The sequence below is a fragment of the Jatropha curcas genome, chromosome 4 (assembly GCF_041381405.1).
Source record: "Jatropha curcas cultivar XTBG-Jc1 chromosome 4, XTBG_Jcur_1.0, whole genome shotgun sequence".
Lineage (NCBI taxonomy): Eukaryota > Viridiplantae > Streptophyta > Magnoliopsida > Malpighiales > Euphorbiaceae > Jatropha > Jatropha curcas.
Genome location: NC_143154.1, coordinates 8609092 through 8615367, shown reverse-complemented (window position 1 = coordinate 8615367; position 6276 = coordinate 8609092). Strand labels below are relative to the sequence as shown.

Below are 6276 nucleotides of genomic sequence, written 5' to 3'. Positions count from 1 at the left end.
TCCACACTTATGAATAGGAAACGAGGCTTACATAATATAGGCTTACTACGGGCTTCGGGGGCCTTAAGCCCACCCAGGTCCTAGTGCCGGTCCGGTCCATGGAAATGGGTCGTGACAAAGGTGGTATCAGAGCATAAGTTGGGCCTAGGAATCAATTGCGGAACATAGGAAATTAAATAGAGAGCTCCTATGTTGGGATCGGCCGTAACCAACAAAGGAGGTGTAGTCTGGATTGAATTCCATTTGAGTGTCGGTGGACGCATCGTGCACGAGGATGGAAGGAAATCTATATGAAACTTAGGACGGGAACTACAGGTATATAAATAATAGTATATTATAGAAAGGTCTGGGTAACTGGCGTTTATAAAAATAAATATTGAGTTTTGCTAAATTCCCTCCGTTTATTTTGAAGCAGAAGATCAGTTGGAAATTGGTGTAATGGCCTGATCACCCAATACACCATGATTCGACAAGAGACACTGCTTCGAAAATTATTTGAAATGATTTAGAAAAGAATTCGAAGTTTTAAAGATAATATGAAAGTGAATTTATTTGAACTATGATTTGAGAATAATGTTTTCTTATTTGCTTCTTGGAAATGGTTTTGAAGTTGCAATTAATTGTTTGGTTTTATTGTTTTGTCGGCATGTCAAAAAAAAAAAAAAAAAAAATTGTTTGATGTTAGAATTTTAAATTAGTGACAATATTTACATGTTGGATTTATTATCATTTTGTCTATCCCGAGGACTAAATTAGGCCTATAGGAATTAATAATAATAACTTAATATGGAATGGTAAGGAATATGAATTAGAATGAAAAATTAATAGAGATCAAAATTCTAGAAATGTTACTGGTTGGGATTGTCCTCGTGGAGATTGACAACTCATTTTTGTGAAATACCAAAGGGTTTTAGAAAATACAATGGGGATTGATTTTAAAACTTGATGCAAATATTTTTATACTGCAATTGATATTGGTCTTGAAATGAAATAAAAGTAAATGCCAATTTTTATTACAAGAATTTCAAAGTTATGTGTGACTGACATGCCGATATTTTCTTTTAAAAGTGGAAAGGGAAAATTATTTTGAAAGTTTTTAAATAGCCAGTTACCCATAGGATGGTCAACCTAGACTGTAGTTGTCAATTCAGTAGTCAAAATTTTTAAAATAAACGATTAATTTAACAATTCATATCGATGGAATAATGTATATTAGGAATATTAATAAAGGAGAATGTGAAAATTGCTCAAAAACCCTTAGTTAGTAAACTCATTTGATGAAATTCACAAACATAAATGAATTTATTGAAATAGGAAATATAATATCGGTGATACTTGGAGACAAATGCACTAAGAACTGAAGTTAGTGGTACTATACCTCATAGATTGTAAACAAATCAGAACTAGAGGAAAAATGCTATTTAAATTTGAATCTTCGGATAGTTTACTTGATCAAAAGAGAATTATTTAAATTTTAAGAAATCCTTTGGAGTTTATAATAAGGTAAGACTTAACTTGTGACTTGAATTGAAAAATTGGAACTAATGAATTCCTTGTATCTGGCATGACTAATTGGTATTGTGATTATGTATAACTGATGAAAGGAAAATTTCATGAAGAAATTTCCAAGGAAAACTGAACCTATGTGGCTATGGTGATGATTGTTTTGCATTGAATAATATGAATATAATTAGATTTGATTGTGGGATTGGAATATAATTGTGATTTGAGGGGCTACTGGATTAAGATATGATCTTTGGTGGGAATTGGTTTTAACGATGTCATAATGTGTAATCACATGAATTTGATAAAGAGAAGAATAAATCTAGTGAAAAGAAACTAGTGAAATGAACCGTGAGGTGATTGATAAGAATTTTGACATGCCAGCGGAAGGAGGAAAGACCTGAATTAAGTCAAATCTAGATAATCACATCATGTGGCCTTGTGCTAACCTGAGAAACTAGAGTTGGTCAGGTTAAAGGAATAAATTAAAGGAAGTTATAAATACCTTGCTAGACTTAAATAAGAGAAAGATTAACGAACTAAAGACAGGTGAGATAGATAAGTTGATAGTATATTTTAAAACTTTGATGAAAAGTGAAACAATTAGTTTATGTATTATAGATACTAATTAGAGATTTGTTATTATTTCATAATCAAGGCATGAATTGAAGTCTCATATAGAAATGAATAAATTATTTAGTTGATATAGAATTTGACGCCTATTTATTTGATGTAATATTTGGATGGTAAGAAATTTCATTTAAGACTTTTATATTTTGATAGGTATTAGGTAAAATGTAAATAGTTAGGGTAAGTAATAAATGTTAGGATGAAATATTGTTAATGAGATAAATTACTATTAATGATTAATAGTAGATGGAATAATTAAAAAGTATGCTTCAATATTCTTAGGATGAATTAGTAAGCAACATACGTGAAATAGAGGATTGAAAAGCAAAAGATGTACTATAGAAGTCAACTTTTAATGATACATGTTAAGATAATTTAAGGAATAAGTGGTAGATGTAAGTAAGGCGATTAAATAGAAGGAGTGGAGATCTCTATAGAGTAAGATAACTAATATTGCAGGGATGCCCTTAGTAAATAAACTATCTAAAACTTGCGCTAGCATACGATAAAATATTATAAGAAGAATAGAACTTGTATAAAAAGAAATGCTACTGTGAACTTGAATAACCCCGTGATATTATAGATAATTAAAATTACAAGAAAATTTTCTTAACATTTTGTATTAAAATAACAGTTTCTCAATTTTGATTAGCAAACGATTTAGTCATAACATATGTAAATTAAATGAATCAATTCTTATTTTACATAAAATGAATTTCGCATTGTTTTGTTTTTGTCAATATTACGTATTTATTGCTCAACTAGGTTAATTGAAAGATATTGAATTAAAGATCGATTTTCTAAAAATTTCAGTAACTGTTCGATTATAGTATTGGAGATTTCGGTAATAAAGTTAATAAAGTTTCCTATAAGCTTCAGCAAGGTGGTACTATATAGATTGAATGAAATTTTATTCTAAATATAATAATTGGCGGTAGAAGTACAATCAGAATACCCCACTCGCTGCCTTTCCTCGATCTGTATTTTCGCTTTTGAGCCGTCTCCTTAGTATTGGAAGCCATTTCTTGTAACTTTAAAATTTCCCGTGCGTCCTTTCATGTTCTTTCCCACTAGATTCAATTCGAGGACGAATTGTCTTAAGGGGGGGAGATTGAAATACCCCGAATTTTTATTTTCAAAGATTTTTCATTTAAATTTAATAAACTGACAGCTTGGAAATGAGTTTAATTAATTAAATGCAAATTAATAATTCGTACACTGATAAACCGAATCAAAAATCAACTGAAAAATCAAAAAAAAAAAATCAAATGGAAATCGAGATTTGGGCTGAATCGAACCGAATCAGCCCAAACCTTCTAGAATCCTTTTCATCCTTTTATCTCCAACGCATACTTCACCCTCACCCCTTAGCATTTCTGCACCTCCACTCCACCGACACTGCCACTGCCTCCTCCTCCTCTCTTCTTCTTTCTTTCTTTCTTTTCTGTTTCTTTTTCTTTCCTGCGCCTGCGACTCCACTGCCGGCAGAAGCAGATCGTGCCTCCATCAGCTCGATCGGACTCCGCCGCGCGCCACAGCCATTCTCCTTCGCTCGATCGCTGCTCCTCGCGACTCCGGCCACAGCTCTGCCACCAGATCGCGCAGCGCCACCACTGCAGCTCAACTTCTCCTGCGTCGATCTCAGGTGGTCCAGCCGCTTCCAGTGCGCGTAGCTCCGATCCGGCACGCGTAAATTCCCGATCTAGCGAAATCCAACAAGAAAAAGTATATTTGCGGTATAAATCAATTTTTGATAATTCCCAGAATTTATTTTAGTAATTTGGGTATAATTTAACTTAGTAATTTTAGTTAATTAAATTAATTTTAGTAATCTTGATTAGTTAATTTAATTTAGCAATTGATTAATTAATTTAATTTAATTTTAGTATTGATCTATTGCTTAGTTAAATTAAAAGTAATTAGTGTTGATTTATTAATTTATTAAAAAAAAAATATTTAGTTAAAATTTTATACGGTATTAAACTAAATTAATTGAAAAGTCAGATAAGTTAGATATATGGAATTAAAGAAAATTTATAAATTTATGTTGGTACGGAAAATGTGGAGGATGAGATTTGTTGATTGAATTGATTGCCCGATGGATGGGCTGTGTGGTTGGAATTAATTGATATAATGTTGATATTTTAACAGGTGGATAATCCAATTTTTAGGGGAGATGCTGCCGAAAAGTCAGTAGAAAATAAATTTTATTTTAGAAATTAAATTACTTAGAGATTAAATTATTCATAGAAATTAAAAATATAGAATAAGATTATGAGAGTGATAAATAAACAAATAAATAAATAAACTAGAGGAACGAATTTATATATAGTTCAGTAAATTAAATACCGACTAAAGGTATTAACGTTATGAATATTATATGATCAATTGTATTATCATTATTAATATTATTATTCTTATTATTAATCATACTAATATTTTGATTAGTATTATCATAAAATATTAATTACCGAATAATTAGACGTTTTACTTAATAAATGAATCAGAAGAAATAAATCAAACAAAGATGCACTATAGGCATACAGTTTAGTTTGATAAGTCAGTGAACCGACGAGTAACGAAAACAAATAAATGAATGTCAACTGCATTTCCCAAATTAGAATTCTTATGTAGAATTTTCTTATTATATAGATACTTATAAAGTTTCGGACTGTGAAGACAAAGGCTGGAAGCGCACAATAAGAAAGGCAGTCCTTTTAAGGACAACAAAAACTGTGAGTAGTGTTAGATAACTAGTATCATCCGCCTGCATTCATGCATTCACGGCTAAATGTTATCATGCATTATTTTGTTGAATTGCCATATTATGATGCACTATTTGTTGATATAAAAAAATTATTTGATTACTTGTGCTATGAATGTACTGTGCCTTGTTTGTGTGGAATTGGGATGACGTGGACCACCATGGGTTTGTGAGGACGGTCTGTGATATGGATCCTGAATATGATATGATATGGAATTTGACCGTCGGCCGGGAAAATGGGAGATCGGCGCCCCCGTGTGCACCTGATGATATGGATTATATGGAAAACCACAGGATGGCCTCTTGTTGTTGCGCACCTGATAATCTAGATTTGATTGTAGCCCGCAGGGTGGCCTCCTGTTGTGAGCACTTGATGATCTAGATTGGATGGAGACCACCGAGTTGCCTCCTGTTGGTATAGAAAAGAAAAGAGAGAATGGAAAAACAATGAGAGGACTGGTCAGTGAGGATTAGACCAGTTGGCCGTATGGGGGATCGGCTCCCTGGTGCACATGTATGAGAGGGCGAGCCATGTGTGAGGACGGCTCGTTGGGGTTTTAGGTGGTGCCACTGACTAATTTCCACGTGATGTGATTAAATGAAGGTGATAATAATTGTGATTGCTATTGTATTGTCATTTGTGTGACACTGCATGATCATAAAATTAATCGGTGATCAAATAAAATATTTCAGCATTTGTATGATTGTGTGGGGTGAGAGGGTTATCTAACCCTACTCATTGAGTTTGGCGCTCACCCCTGCCTACCTATTTTTTTCAGGTAATAGAAGAAAGAAAAATCCTATGGAGTTGAATTATAGAAGATTGTTAATGATAAACGAAAAATGATGTAAATGTACAGGTAGAGTTCCGCAATTGTATTATAGTTGGGTTGTAAATGAACTTTATTAGTGATGCATAATTGAAATAAATTATTGGGCCTGTATCCACACTTATGAATAGGAAACGAGGCTTACATAATATAGGCTTACTACGGGCTTCGGGGGCCTTAAGCCCACCCAGGTCCTAGTGCCGGTCCGGTCCATGGAAATGGGTCGTGACATATATATAGTTGTGTGATTTCGCCTCCTTTGTTTTCGGTAGAGAAAAGAGTGAAAAATCTAAAGGAAAGGAGGTTGTTAGAGGGTGATTTATGCTTTGGGAGGCTTTAATTGAAAGTTAGTTCCATTAATTTTATTTTTCCCAATTTGAATTCAAGTTTGCAGTTTCTAGGGTTTTTAACCCTTTTTCAATTTAAAGACCAATTTGTGTGATTCATGTGAAATTGGTTGCTGATATATGCTTCAATAAGATGGAATTGCATGACAAATGCTTGCTTTTAAATTAAATAACTTGATTGTTCAAATCCACATAGTGGCCA

The 6276-nt window shown here is 32.9% G+C and overlaps 1 long non-coding RNA gene across 1 annotated transcript; it reads left to right on the top strand.

Annotated features, from left to right (window-relative positions):
- The first annotated feature begins 3499 nt into the window (after positions 1-3499).
- LOC149496804 (uncharacterized) lies at positions 3500-5841 on the top strand. Its single transcript, XR_016320402.1, has 3 exons — positions 3500-3869; positions 4786-4868; positions 5677-5841. It is a non-coding gene; the product is annotated as an uncharacterized LOC149496804 (long non-coding RNA).
- The last annotated feature ends 435 nt before the right edge of the window (positions 5842-6276 follow it).